The sequence below is a fragment of the Lytechinus pictus genome, chromosome 2, assembly GCF_037042905.1.
Source record: "Lytechinus pictus isolate F3 Inbred chromosome 2, Lp3.0, whole genome shotgun sequence".
Taxonomy (NCBI): Eukaryota; Metazoa; Echinodermata; class Echinoidea; order Temnopleuroida; family Toxopneustidae; genus Lytechinus; species Lytechinus pictus.
Window position 1 is genome coordinate 35,270,232 of NC_087246.1, and position 15,772 is coordinate 35,286,003.

The window sequence follows — 15,772 nt, forward strand, 5'->3', positions numbered from 1 at the left end:
GTTCTTTGTACGCAAGACGGTAAGAGTGATGTTAAGGTAGGCAGGCTTGCTGGTGTGCTTCATTCACTTTCAACACCATCTGACCATCAGTTTCCGGTCTGCATCTCTATTGTATAAGGTGGAAGACGCTAAGTTGGGTTTCCTCTGGATAGTAAAGAGCCAGATATGCCAGGGCATCGCTGAATGTTTTCCCACATCTTCAAATGACTGCTTCTGTGAGTCAATGCACAGTTCATCAGCATAGGTAGCTCTTGGTGTTTTGGGTGGATTAGTTGGTCGTTTGTGTAGATGTTAAAGAGGAGTTGGGCAAGGACATTTATTTGTGGGAGACCATTTTTCTGCCTCCACCATTTGCTGCTGGAACCACTGAGATTCACAAACAACCGGTTTGAGGGCATGTTCTGAATTAGCCTTGTCAACTTGACGTCCTTTGTCATCACAATGACTTTCCTCGTAAATAGGCCTACCCTATGATTAACTGTTTCATAAGCTGCAGAGAAGTCAACAAAGGCTGCTCCAGTTTTCAGACCTTCCTCAAACCATCTGATGTACTGAGTCAGATTGAGTACTTGATAAGTAAAGGACTTTCCTGGCTTGAATCTTGCCTACTGGAATGAGAAACTCATTGCGGTTAAGCAGGAGCCTTTCAAAGGGCTTGTATGTGTGACGGAGTAGAGAGATTGTTCTGTTACTCTTTGGGCTGATTGGGTCTTTGCCTGGCTCGAGTTAGGCAACTACCCCCAACCCTTAACATGTCAGCAGCCCTTGGGCTACAAAAGGTCCAAGAAGTGTGATCTGCTCACAGAGGACCTCATATCTAATCCAGGTGCCTTGTTGCTCTTCATTATTTTCTTTGAGAGCATAGCAAAACAGACAAGACGTTCATGGTGAATGGTCATGTGTATTCAAATGACTCTCAGTTGGGAGGCTGTCTCTGCACTTTTAGGGAGGTTTGCCCTTCGCGGGCAATAGTAAGGGTTACCTTTACTGTACACAAGAAGATATAGTGGGCCACTTGGTCGGTGGGTGTAGTTTGAGACTCGCATAGTCGTTTTCAAGGATCCGAATTGCTTTCCCCGTCTTTTCTGCTGTTTTGAGTCATATCCATTGATTTATTAAATTACTGTCACTTTCGTTTTGCTATCCAGAATGGCAGTTGTCAATTTTCTCCCACATTCAAGTGTATCGGCACCAAATGGGTAATTCTCAAAGCTCCTGAAATATTTATTGTACAGCAGCTTCGTCATCCGTCAAGCCCGGAGAATAGTTTGTACGGCATCCTCTTGGAATATTCTTCTGTGATGATTTCTTCAACAGCTTTCCAAATGAGTAGGGAGTGCTGGAGGATCCTGAGGATAGGTATCCAGATCTATAACAAACTGCTCCCAGGTTGTTTTCTTCAGGGTGAAACGTCCGTGAAAGGGAACTGTGCGTGGACTGATGGCTGCATTCACCTTCAGCCCAATAGGTCGATGTTGAGTGGGCGGGTCAAGGGTCAAGCACAACCTTCTCACCTTTTGTTGGTTGATGCAATCTGATTTGCATCTGACCAGTTCTCCACAAGTTCTCCATCTCGTTGGTTTCTTCATACCCCCAGATAATGCTGTGACTATTGAAATCCCCAATAATCACATTTCCTCGATCGAAGGGGGCTTCTCGAGGAAGGGAGAAAGATTGGTTAGAAGGTTTATAGAAACAACTTAAAGAAATGGTTAGGACTTTGCCCTTTAGCTTGATGAGACAATATTAGGGCCTATACTCCTAATAAATTCTTCTTAAACAGATATTTGACCTGCTAATTAACTGCTGGAATCAGTAATATAGAATGTACAGGGACTAACCGGTTTTAGTGAGCAACAGGCTCAGATTATAGTAATTTTTGTTGTATACTTGATTATGTACGACATTTACTGTGGATCTCTTGATCTGTGTTTAAATCACGGCAGATGATCATTAAAAAGCCCTTTTTTCACCAAATTGTCCAGATAAACCAGCAATCCTGCTTGAAGGTCTGCAAGTAGACTATTGTGTTAACGGCCCCATTGCCCATGCATTGGTATAATAATAATTATTAAAAAAACCTTGCAATAACACAGTAAAATTACCAGAATTGCAGGTAGAAACTTTGATAGATCATTGTGATTTTCATATTTTAGTAGGTACCCCATTCAGTAATTAGCTTTTGAGTTCACATGATCACTACAGGAATTATATTTGCCATATTCGTTTCCCATTGCAGACACTTAAAGACTAATATTGGTTGGTCTTAGATATGTATTAACCTTCCTAAAATGCTATATAATAAAATGTTCCAAATAAAAAACTAAATGATATTGTTAATAACACCCATTTCCTCTCCCATTTCCGTACGCAGCAAAAAAATTAAAATTGTTAAACTGAAAATTTTCACAAAATTCACCAAAGGTGTACATGATATCCTTCAATTTACTATGAAAAAGCGCCCCTTGTCAAACTCAGTCGCTTCGCTCCCTCGCTTTGTTTCATGGAGATTTTTTAGTCGTCTTGCCACCCCAAGGAAAAATTTTGTGCATACAGCCATGCCATCTCTCAATATGCCGACTGCCTGGCCAGATGGCTGAAATTAATTGCCATCACCACGATAAATGCTTAGAATAGTATAAGATGCATTTTGAGGACCAAAAAAAGGGAGTTTTGGGGAGGTACAGGCTTGAAATATCGCCAAAAGAAATATGGTTGCTAGGGAAAATGCTGTTGCTAGGCAACATAATGGTTTCCATAGGTAATAGAAAAATCTATTAATACTCAATTATTTAGATTTGAACAGATAACATGACACAGCAGGGTATCTAAGAATGATTTATAACAATATCATAAAACCCATTCAATGATAATAGACCATACTGATGCGTATAGTCCTAAATACACACAAAAATAGTGATATCCGTCACATGCAGGGGTTAATCAAACATGGCAATAATGTAATTTTTCATGATCATAAATGCATTATACATCCTAGTCTTCCTCTTTTATTCATTTTTCATCAAAATTCACCTTCTTTATTGGTTTTTACAAATTAAAAACTAAAAAAAAATATAAAATGAATTAATCTGGTAAAAAAAAAGAGAATATTGAAAAGTGAATATGGTTGCTAGGGAAAATAATGTTGCTATGCAACAGTTTTGAAATCAAATATGTATGAAATATATATTTGGTTGCTAGGCGTTATCATATCATTCAATCTGTAGTGATTTTATCCTTGTAAAGTCTATATTTATATATAAATTAGTGTAATTGATTAACAAATATAAATAATAAGTTACTGCTTTGCATTTATCACAAAAATGGGCGTGGCCTATTCAAGGCTGGTTTCCATGGTGAAGCTACACTTTGCGACAGTATCAATTCTCAGTTAAAAAAAAATCAGAAAATTTCCTTTAAAATGATGCATGTTTTTTTATTCATCCAGTCGGGGGGGATTAAAGTCCCAAATTTTGGCCTCTCGCCGCTCGCCTATTATGACGTCATCCACTCACTATTTCTTTTGTACTTTATTATGTGAAATATTCTAATTTTCTCCTCATTGTCAAGTGAAACAACGATTAACTCCTCCCTGAACATGTGTAGTTAGCATTGTTTAACACTATATGGTTCAGTCAAGTTGGTCCTAATTGTCAAATCTGTAAAATATGAAAAATTGTATAATTCAAACAATAAAAAACAAAAAAATAGTGAGTGATGGACATCGTCGACCGCCTCATTTGCATGTCACCAAGTTGTGCATATCAATGTTTTGTGAAAAATAAGCGAAAAGAATTCCATAACTTTTTTATTTTACATCCGATTTGGATGAAATTTTCAGCATTATGCTAGTTTGATTTTTCTTTATTTATTCAAATCAACATTTTTCTGGGGTGGACTTGACCTTTAATAATGGTGCAGACCGTAGTATTTTGCACGCAGTCAGTTCATTACAAACAACGTAATCACAGGGCTATCAATTATGGAAACGAAATAACTTTGCTGAGGGCGTGACATTTTTCTCTTCTTCAAATTGGTTGATTTAACGAAATCATTATCATTTAGATAACTTTCAACAGGGCACCTTAAGTTTAATGCATTTATGGTTTACAGGTTGTGGCCCTATTTGAGTAGTATATCTATGAGAGTTTGTGTTCAAAGCTTCATACCTGTGAGGAAGAAAGAACACCCAAGGGAGATTGCTGATTGGCTGAAGGTTCCTGCCAAGAGGGATACTGCAGATAGGAAGCCACCGATCGTTGTTACAGTTCGACAGCCAAATCTCTTGGCTAATAAATGACTGAGTGGACCTTCAAAATGAAAAGTACATTAATTCAGAAAGAGGGAGACTAGACGGTTTGGCAAAGCACGCACAATCCCTTATTTCCCTATTTGATTTTTCTTCACCTATTTAAATACATTTCAATATTTAACTGACTTCCTTTGTGTTCTACTTGCGATATCTCATCCCACTCTTGCATGTTTTTTGTTTACTTTCCCCCACCAACATGTCCAATTTTCATTTATAATCGATATACTTGCTAATAATGGAATCCTTTCTTTGGCAGATATAGCACATTTCAACATAAAACATTACAGCCCAATTTAACATAACGTCTAATAACTCCTTTTCCCAGGGTGTATGACCTGCCACTTATAGCATGTATAGATGCAAATTGAGGACCCGGGCCCCTTTTCACAGAGAGTTACAACTATGGTAACTTTGTCTTTTGGGCGATTACCATGGTAACGAGGCTCATTACCCTATCACAATCAGGATTTCCACGGCAGTTACATTCATGGAAAACTTACAATAATTGTAAGTCTTGATGAAACTGGCCCCCAATGATGACACACATTGTATTCTATTGCAATGGTCACACGAAGAGGATCTCCACTTATTCACGATTAATCATAACAATGAGAGAAAAAATATACAGGTACACATGTTTTTTTTATTTATTTAAGTGTTTTGAAGCAAAAATAGAGGTAAGAGAACAAAGTTTCCCAGAGCTTCCACCCCATTTTGAAAATTTTGGTGAGACGGAAAAATGTCTCTGCCGGTAATCGAACCCGTTCCCCCAGCTTAGGACGCCGGTGCCCTAACCACGAGACGACAGAGACGGGCATATAAGAGCTCTGGCGAACCCGATCCAATGGTACGTCAGATGAACAGATTTTCAACCTCACTAAATGAGTGTAGATTAGTTTTGAATAGTGGTAAGCTACCATGCCTAGGCTGGATAAAAGCGAATGCTCAAGACACAGTACACAGAGCAACACATTGGCAACCCGTATTATTTAATTACGTTGTGTAAAAATGGGGATGAGGATAATAACAGGCGTAGCGTAAATCAAAGTTCCCAGAGAAAAAAAAATCACGTGTCTAAAAATTTAATATATTTTAATTTGATACCTCAATCACAGAAAATGGTAAAAAAAACTCAACAAAATTGTGTTTATTTGAAATAGGGCTTGAATTCCAATAGTTTTATGACCTATATAATAAATCAGGACCAGGCTAGATGACGGACTTATGGACACTCCGTTTGTTGACGATCAGCCATGCATAAAGTCTTTCGTTAACAGTGCGATAGCTAAGGTATGAAAAACAAGCAAGATTTCAAAGGAACGGAATTTTGATAAACCTTGAGTTGACCATTTTCTATGATTTTCGTTTTGAAATTCAGATACCGTCTCAAGTGACTGTTTGGTATCCTTTCTCCAAGTTTTCAAAGGGACGTATCCCTGCCCCCTCTGACGAGCTTGAAAGACCTTTTTTTTTGTTTTTTTGCTTGTAAAATTTTTTCTGGTACGAAATTCTTCATTTGTGATTGAAGACCTTTTTTTTTTTTTTTTTTTTTTTTTTGCTTGTCAAAGCTCTTGAAAACTTTGATTCAAGATACGCTTACGTTTGTTCTCTATATTCTTTTATTTCACAACATTTAACAAGCTGAAAAAGCTGCTGTACATGTGCTTTCTCACATTTAATGGAGTTTTTTTACGGTAAACACCACGGTAGTCCTGAAAAGGAGTGTTTGTTATTCTTTCTTGATTGCATGTTAGCTCTGAAAAGAACTGTTAACGACGTTTTGACTAGCGTGTTCTGGTCGTCTTCGGGAATAATGATCCACTTGAAAACTTGGGTTTATAACCAGGTTGGTTATGAAGAAGTAATTAAGGTTGAGCCAATAGGAAAGCAGGAACGAAGAGGTAATGAAGGTTGAGCCAATAGGAAAGCAGGAGGATGGTGATTGGTCAGTAGGTAATTGGTAACTAATTGGTATAACTTGTTCTATGCAGTATATGCATCCGCTTGGTAACCATGGTAACTAATTGGTACAACTTGTTCTATGCAGTATATGCATCCGCTTGGTAACTATTGGTATAACTTATTCTATGCAGTATATGCATCCGCTTTGATCCAGCTAAGGCATCACAGCTTATCCCTGTTCAAAAGTCATCGACACCCAACAAAGGAGATATAATTGGCGAAGTTGAAAATCTGTTCATCTTACGGTCTATCGGATCGGGTTCGCCAGCCGAGCCTCTTACCCGTCTCCGTGGTCTAGTGGTTAAGATACCAACGTTCTAAGCTGGTGGCCCGGGTTCGATTCCTGACAGAACATTTTTCGGCCTCATCAAAATTACCACAACAGAGGATAGCTCTGGCATGTCTGGGATCTTTGATTTAAGGCTTTGCCTGCCATTATTCTCTTTCCCCATTTCTTTCACAACATATTGAAATAAATAATTAAAAAAAGTACCAAATCTGTTGTACATGTACGTTTTCACATGGTTTCTTATCATTATTCAAAAGTCATCGACACCTAACCAAGGAGATATAATTGGTGAGGTTGAAAATCTGTTCATCTTACGGTCCATCGGATCGGGTTCGCCATTGTCGGTTACTCGTCTCTGTGGTCTAGTGGCTTAAGCCCCTTTCACATTTCGCGAACGATCGCAAGAGCAATTGTGAAAACCCCTTAAGCCCCTTTCACAATTGACGTACGATCGCACGAACTCGAGGTGGTCGTGACTGGTCGCATCTGAACTTTGAACATGTTCAAAATCCAAACGCAATCAAATACGATTGATTCACTCGCATCAGGTCGTACCATCGGTCGGGCGATCATCGTGTGAGTGTTGTTCAACGTTGTACGACTTGGTGCGAGAGGTGGCACAACTAAGTATAGTCGCATTTAGTCGACTGGAGGTCGTACAACACTTGCACATGTGCTAGAGACCTACAGAGACCAGTCTTGCGACTGGGTGCGATAATATATAAGCCATAAGACTGTTGCAAGACCGATCGAAATTACGGCTTACAACATTCCACTACCGTTGCATTCGCATGTATGCGACCGTTCAGCCCCTCTCACAATTGTCGTCCGACCAGTTTACGACCGCCTGCAACAATTTTTTCTTGTTGTTGCACGATCGATCTCTTGGTGTCTTGCGAGCACTCGCAGTCGTTGTAGACGGTCGCACGAACTCGAAGTGGTCGTGACTGGTCACATCTGAACTGTGAACATGTTTAAAATCCGAACGCGATCAAATACGATCGATTCACTCGCATCAGGACGTACCCGGGGTCGTACCATCGGTCGGGCGATAATCGTGCGAGTGTTGTTCAACGTTGTACGACTTGGTGCGAGAGGTGGCACAACTAAGTAGTCGCATTTACTCGACTGGAGGTCGTACAACACCTGCACATGTGCTAGCGACCTACATGTACAGAGACCTGTCTTGCGACTGGGTGCGATAATATATGGGCCATAAGACTGTTGCAAGACCGATCGCAACGGCTTACAACATCGCACTACCGTTTCATTCGCATGTATGCGACCGTTCCACTCGCAATCCCTCGTGCAACACTCGCATGTGATCGCACGAGCACAATAATAGCATATGCGACTTACTCGTGCAACGGGCTTTACTGGTTGTTTTTGTTGTACGACAGCTGTTGCATTTGTGAAAGCCTCTGTGCGATCTTACGAGATGACTACTAGTGATTGATGCCTGTTGCAGCCTGTCGCACGACCAAAAGGTCGCAAATGGTCGTACGTCAATTGCGAAAGGGGCTTTAAGGCAACGGCGTTCCAAGCTGGGGACCTGTGTTCGTTTCCCAGCAAAGACATTTTTTTGGTCTCACCAAAATTTCCGAAAGGGAGGAAAACTTTTTGAAAATAGAATAATTGCTAACGCTGTTGTTCATATACATGTATATATATTGTACATGTATGTCCGTTCGATAACGTCCATGATGTGCATACCAATTTTTGAGCAGATAAAAAAACTTTTTAAGAATGTCGTAATTATCAATAAGTTGTTGATAAAATAATACATTTTGATCTGTTTAGAGAATGCTCGATCGGTGTGACTCCGGGGGGGGGGGGGGCACTTCCATTGACGAGTGGATACCATGCATGCGCGACCATGAGATCTCAAAAAGCACCCTTAACACGTATTTTCCATATTCTAAAAATGCACCCCTTAACAAGTATTGGCGTGTGAAACCCTACCCTAAACAAGTATTGGAAACAAAACGATACTATTGGCAAGTATTCCCTGAATTGAACCCCTAAACAAGTACAGCGATATTTCAATTGTTATGTCACGGACGTCGGTCGTCGGTTTTACCTTTTTTACCTACATCATTGGGTTTAATACAGCCCAACTCGCGCAAATCGTACTCTAAACACGTAGTCACGGTGTTGACACGTAGTCACGGTGTTGACTCTTGGGGCAAAAAACATCCTTTATAAAACATTTGTCTTGATTTTTTATACCCTCGCAAATTCGACCCTAAACACGTAGCTTTCCTATCGAAAATAGATACCCTTTTTTCATTATTTTAGTGTTTTTGACACCCTTATTACGTTACGTACGTAACGTGCCCTATCTTGAAAAAGACATCCTTTTTACGTGTTTTTTTGGTCGCGCATGGTATCCACTCGTCAATGTAAGTGCCCCCCCCCCCCGGGGTGTGACTGGAGCGAGGTGCCATGACCGAGTGATCTAAGGCGCCCGAATACACCATGAAAGTCAGGGGCTCGATTCCAGACACGGCTTGGCCCAGACATTTAAAAAAAAAATCTACATTGCTCTTTTATCAAGTATCAAATAAATGAAAACGTTTTATGCATTCGTGCAACGTGGGCACGAATTAAAATGTAATAAATGAAAATATATCTAATAATAATAATGATAATGATAATAATAGTAATAATAATAATCATAATAATGTCACAGTCACACGTACCAACAAAACTAACTCCAGACCGGTCAAAGCAACATCGGTCGGTTTCGTTGGTGTGACTGTATTAGGCTAATCAAATAATGAAGAAAATCAGATGAACTTACAGGCGAACATATGCACTCCATATTCCATGGCGATGATGAATCCAGCGGTCGAGTGCGCCATATCGAGCTGGATGACCAGGAACGGGAGGAAGACTGACAAGGCTTTGACAAGACCCGGATGCAGAGCGTGAACCAACATCTTTGCTAAGATGACAACGTAGCGCCATGTATCCGTATGATCTGGGATATAAGATGGTGGTGACATCTTGACTTCAACAGTAAACGCTTCCAATATTCGACTGATATCGCTGAGGTATAGTCATCAATATGTTTCATGCACAAATGTCAGGTGCCTGGTTGTCGCTAGTGAGGGCCTACTAGTTGCAACATACATGCAGATTAATGACAATAGTAAACATACTGACGATTTTAAACCTTTAGACGTTCTATTCACTGGCGTCACTATATATATATTCTAAATTTTCTTTTTAATCTATATTCGGCGTGGCTGAACGCCCACTTTGTGGCCCGTCACTGTGGCCTATCCTTGAAGCGTACAAAAAGTATATCTGCATGGCTTCATGATGTGTCTCAGGGGGTATTTGTCATGCGTATCTGAAGGACAAGAAAAAGTATATGGGTCATAAGACTAACGTGTTTTTTTTTTCTTGCACCAGTATTCACCAAACCTACAGTTACAAAATAAAGATAATACTATAATTTCATAATGCATCAAATTGGGATCTACTTTTGAATTTGACCCAAATTTAAAGGACAAGTCCACCCCATCAAAAAGTTGATTTTAATAAAAAGAGAAAAATCCAACAAGCATAACACTGAAAATTTCATCAAAATCGGTTATGACATTTTGAAGTTTTGCTTAATTTCACATGACAGTTATATGCACATCCTGGTCGGTATGCAAATGAGGAGACTGATGACGTCATCCACTTACTATTTCTATTAAATCAAAAATCAAAGTATTCCAATTGTTCTTTTAATTAATTCCTCCCTGAACCTGTGGAATTAACAATCAAATCAACAGTCAAATTGGTCCTTATTTTCAAATATGTAAAAATGAAAGAAATATTGTGTAATTCAAACAATAAAAAACAAAGAAAGTCGATGATCATTTGCATGTCACTAAATTGTGCATATCACTGTTTTGTGAAAAATAAGCGAAACTTTAAAATATCATAGCCTTTTTATTTTACAACCGATTTCGATGAAATTCTGTGTTACTCAATGCCCCCTAAATTGATTGTAATTTATATTAATGTATGAATAATTTTAACAATATTCTATATGGAATAATAAATACATAGTGATATCATGGAAATTATGCAGAATATTTTTTCTTTTTCATTGTTTCACTAAAAGGCAGTTTGGTAATTTTATTGTGTTGAAACTGCTCTCACAGTTTCTTTTTTAAATGTTGTTTGAGGACTTGTTTATAAATGGTAGAAGGAGAGGTAGAGAAAAGTGAGATAAATAGACAGAAAAGAGGCGAATAGAAAGCGATAACCAGATAAACATCAGAGGGTGTATTCAGACCGCTTCGAAGTTCGAGAATGCCAGGTATTCTCTGGTCAGGAAATTTACCTTACCGCCCAGAAAGAAAATAGGTACTCTAGAATTTCGTGAGGATACTGTCTTTTTTTTTTTTTTTTTTTTTTTTTTTGGGGGGGGGGGGGGGCAATGTGAAAGCAAATAAGGAGAACTTTCTGAACCCTACGAGTATTTGGGTGCGGGCACCATGGCCTGCTTGCGGCTTTCCTACTATTAGTATCAGAACATACTGCGCATGCTCGTAAGTTCTCGAAAAGGTCTGCTACTTGTAGGTGCGAATCTTGAACAAAAATTGTGGGTACTTTAATGCCTGAACAACTTCCCGTAATTTAATAGTGATCGAGTCTGTCTGAATGCACCTCGAGAGATAGATATAGATAGATAGATAGATAAAAAGAGAGAGAAAACGAGAATAAGAAAGAGAAATAGAAATAGGTAGAGAGATGATATTTGAAGTATCTATACCTTGTGGTCCTAAAAAATCACTACAAATACCTAAATAACAGATTTGACAGGATAAGTTGTCGTGTTCTATTCAGGAAATTCAGATAATGAAAAAATCTTTACACATAAGAATAATGGGAGGTGATGGTGGACTTTGAACTGTGTAAATACCATAATGGAAAGCTGGGTCATGCATAGCCTCTTGTCAAGGCCCTGGCGGCTGCTTCCCGAGCGAAGCGAGGGATATCTCAATTCGCAAAGCGAATTAGGCATGGCGCTAAATCCGCCTAAGATCCGCTAAAAGGACAACCCTGGTCGTCAATCAACCTTTTGAGAAGAAAACAAGTGTACAAATAATTTGCCATTGCTTGCCATTTAATTCCATACGAGGCATTAAAACACATAGGCAATATGCCTAAATAACATAAAAGGTAATGAACATCAACATAATCTGAATAATGTCGTGAGACATAACAAAAGACTACATATGCATTAGAACTGTGGCATAGTGAAAGATATGGTCACGTGAACACCAGGAGGGTAGTAACTCCCTGGGGCTGTTGATCACGTGACCACCCGCAGGATAATAGTTCCCACGGGTATTTCCCCTAAATCTTGGTAATCAACATCTTTGGAGCATATACTTTGATATTAATATTGGTGATCTGTCAGGTTTCAAACAATTTGTTTCTGAACACAAACCTTCTATATATTGTATAAGGCTATCCTTTCATGCTCTTTACCATTTACGTGTAACAACCAAAATTAGCCACATTACGTAATATGCTTCCTTAAAATACACATGACATGTATATCTATATATCCATACTATGGTTGTATCCGCAACTATCTGTGCACGCTTTCTTGATAAACGCTGTAATTGCCCGCCCAACCTTCCAACCTTATGCAGGCCCAAGAGTTACGTTCAGATTTCATGTGCTCCTAATTACCAACATAAAATCAATCTCTCCCAACCTCCCAACCAATGCTGACATAATTCTTCCCAACCTCCCAACCATAATGTCCTGTTTCACAGGAGTATCATAAATCTTGATACACAAAATTTCCTAAACATTTTCCATGTACCTAATTCGCATCATAGAGCTCAAGGACTCAATGTCTCTCCCAACCTCCCAACCATTAGGTGATGCCTCACAGGAGCATCATAAATCGTGAGACACAAAATTTCCGAAACATTTTCCATACTCCTAATTTCCCTCATAGAGCTCAAGGACTCAAAGTCTCTCACAACCATGATGACACACTTCTGCCCAGCCTCCCAACCATAATGCAGAGCTGCCAACCTGAACAAGAACATTTCAGTACTGTATTTTCAAGGCTGAAAATCATTATTTTGGTGAGGAAATTAGTATTTTCACAGGAATACCATAGGACAACACATAAACTGAAACTTAAGAAATCAGTATTTTGCACGAAACCATCAGTATTCTTTTCTATTTTCAGTACTAAATACGGAAAATCAGTACTACTTGGCAGCTCTGATAATGTGACGTCCCACAGGAACATTATAAATCTCGATACACAAAATGTCCTAAACATTATCCGTGCTCCTTATTTGCATCATAGAGCTCAAGGACTCAATGTCTCATCCAACCTCCCAACCATGCTGACATAATTCTGCCCAACCTCCCAACCATACAGTAAAATCTCACAAGAATATCAAAATTCGTTAAACACAAACTTTCCTATTTATTTACCATGCTCTTAATTCCATCAAAGAGACTCAAAACTCAATGTCGCTCCAAACTATGAATATCGTAAATTGTGATACACAAAATTCCTAGATATGGTTATTCTCAACAGTAACTAAGCTCTACGTGTAAAGTCAGTTGGTGTGGTAACCCACAAAAATCATTTATTGTTACACTGCAATACTCACAATCATGTAGCCCTGACACACTGTCACCTCCTGTGTCTAAATTTTGTACTGACGTTTGGTCCTCCCCTCTCGATATTATAAAATAAAACCCTGATATTATAAAACAAAATACATAGGGTGGGAGGGGAGGGAAACTTGTTGCCTCGATGGGATTTCAAACTGCAATGGCTTTATACGAGCACATGGTGCCATGAGCCTAATTACATCAGGAGGGCTAAAGATATTCGTTCGACCCAAAAATTTTGATATTGCTGATCGACAAAAGTGTATGAATATGATTCAAAATCTAACACTGATTCTAGAAATGGTAACTACTGAACTTCCTTTGCCCAAATTGGGAAGATATATCAATGATTTGGAACTATTTTTTGACTGGCGGAAGAATTTGGGCTATTTTACTGTTTCAGTTGATGAATTTGATCCCATCATAGTTATCTTCATAAATGGCGATTTATTTTTAAAATGAGCTGGCTACGATACCCTTCTCTGGTCAGATATGGAATGTCAGATATATATCCTATCCAAAGGTAGTAAACATTCGACCCTCTAATTTCACATTTATTTTATATGAATTTTTCTTCAGTGCCATTTTAACACACAAGTCTATGGGGAATGTTTTACGCGCGTGAGACCTATAGGTAATACAGGCTAGTTCCCTATAGTGGATGGAATACCTGCCCAAACTCCTCAGTAGCAAACAATTTCTAACTGATATCAATATGTTTAGTCATCAAGTGGTGCAAAAAATGGATTTAATGGCTTAGCAAGGCTATATATCAGGTAAAGTTAGTAGGTATGTGTATGTAAGCCTAGGAATGCATATAGACTGGTCAATGAGAGTCTAGGCCTCTTTATGTTTTGATTCATCATTGGTTTGTGCTAGTGTATGATCACCTACTTAATGTTAGAAAGACCTTTACAAATTGCTCATGTTAAAATTGTTCTTTGGAATGGGGTAGAGAGGAAATAGAACTTTGTGAACTTTACTGAAGAAAACTAGAGTGGTACCTTCAAGAAGGTATTTAGAAAAAGGCACAGAGTAAGGTAAGGTATCTAATAGTGCTCAACACTAGCGTACCTACGGGGGGGGGGGGCAGGGGGGGCACTCTGCCCCCCCTGACGAGCAACAACCCATACAAAAGACATATACCTGCCCCCCTGACGAGCTTAAAAGACCTTTTTTGCCCCCCCCCCTGACGTGCTTGAAGACCTTTATTGCCCCCCCTGACGAGCTTGAAGACCTTTTTTTTTTTTTTTTTTTTTTTTGCTTGTCAAATTTTTTGGCGGCCGATTTTGCCCCCCCCTGTGGAAAATCCTAGGTACGCCACTGGTGCTCAACTAAGGAGGGAGGGGGGTGGCTGTGTGTTCCAATCTTAGTCTAGCTTCCCCCCCCCCTCTTTATAAGCCATGCCATCTATAAATTTTCTTTCTTTCTCTCTCTCTCTCTCTCTCTCTTTCTATCTATTTATGTATCTCTTCCTTCTTACATCTGATAGGCAATAGCCCTAGGAAGATTTTGATACTAGGTCAAGTGCAAATGTACTACAGTATTTGTTCTCATTCTTTTATTGTTTCCTCATTCAATTTCATGTATATCTGGTAATTATATTTGGGGCAGTTCTGGTATCCTGATATCTACACAAAATTTACATACACCTTTATATTACAAGGAGAATAGGGGCCTATATATATTGTCATTGCATTCACTCATTGGGCTATATGCAGGTAGGATATGTAGACATCCATATAGTGAATATAACATGTATGAGTAACACATTAAAATGGGTCATTGCCTAGAAAATAGGCATTTGCAATGCATTTCTTTGTGCTAGTGTGAGTGTACAGATATAAAAGAATAGTAAAGTAGCTATTTAAAAAAAATAAAATTCATAGGTCATATAATATAGGTGCCATGAGCCTAATTACATCAGGAGGGCTAAAGATATTCGTTCGACCCAACCCATTCAAATTTTTTAAATTTGATATTGCTGATTGACAAAAGTGTATGAATATGATTCAAAATCTAACACTGATTCTAGAAATGGTAACTACTGAACTTCCTTTGCCCAAATTGGGAAGATATATCAATGATTTGGAACAATTTTTTGACTGGCGGAAGAATTGGGGCTATGTTACTGTTTCAGTTGATGAATTTGATCCCATCATAGTTATCTTCATAATAGCGATTTATTTTTAAAATGGGCTGGCTACGATACCCTTCTCTGGTCAGATATGGAATGTCAGATATATATCCTATCCAAAGGTAGTAAACATTCGACCCTCTAATTTCACATTTATTTTATATGAATTTTTCCTAAGTGCCATTTTAACACACAAGTCTATGGGGAATGTTTTACGCGCGTGAGACCTATAGGTAATACAGGCGAGTTCCCTATAGTGGATGGAATACCTGCCCAAACTCCTCAGTAGCAAACAATTTCTAACTGATTTCAATATGTTTAGTCATCAAGTGGTGCAAAAAAATGGATTTAATGGCTTAGCAAGGCTATATATCAGGTAAAGTTAGTAGGTATGTGTATGTAAGCCTAGGAA